The sequence below is a fragment of the Eleutherodactylus coqui genome, unplaced genomic scaffold (assembly GCF_035609145.1).
Source record: "Eleutherodactylus coqui strain aEleCoq1 unplaced genomic scaffold, aEleCoq1.hap1 HAP1_SCAFFOLD_42, whole genome shotgun sequence".
Classification (NCBI taxonomy): Eukaryota; Metazoa; Chordata; class Amphibia; order Anura; family Eleutherodactylidae; genus Eleutherodactylus; species Eleutherodactylus coqui.
In genome coordinates, this window is record NW_027101829.1 from 1,046,640 (window position 1) to 1,047,185 (window position 546).

Genomic DNA, 546 nt, shown 5'->3' on the forward strand with positions numbered 1-546 from the left:
AGCGTAATGCTTTTTCAAACACGGTCTACACCTCTCAGGTGCCGAGTTACAGGACGGTGAAAACAATGAGTTTGTGTTAGACGCGAATCGTGCTCTGATTCACGCTCTAGGCTGGGAGCTCAAGCTTATTGCTTTTTCAAACACGGTCTACACCTCTCAGGTGCCGAGTTACAGGACGGTGAAAACAGTGAGTTTGTGTTAGACGTGAATCGTGCTCTGATTCATGCTTTAACCTTATTGCTTTTTCAAACACGGTCTACACCTCTCAGGTGCCGAGTTACAGGACGGTGAAAACAGTGAGTTTGTGTTAGACGTGAATCGTGCTCTGATTCATGCTCTAGGCTGGGAGCGCAAGCGTAATGCTTTTTCAAACACGGTCTACACCTCTCAGGTGCCGAGTTACAGAACGGTGAAAACAGTGAGTTTGTGTTAGACGCGAATCGTGCTGGGATTTATGCTCTAGGCTGGGAGCGCAAGCGTAATGCTTTTTCAAACACGGTCTACACCTCTCAGGTGCCGAGTTACAGGACGGTGAAAACAGTGAGT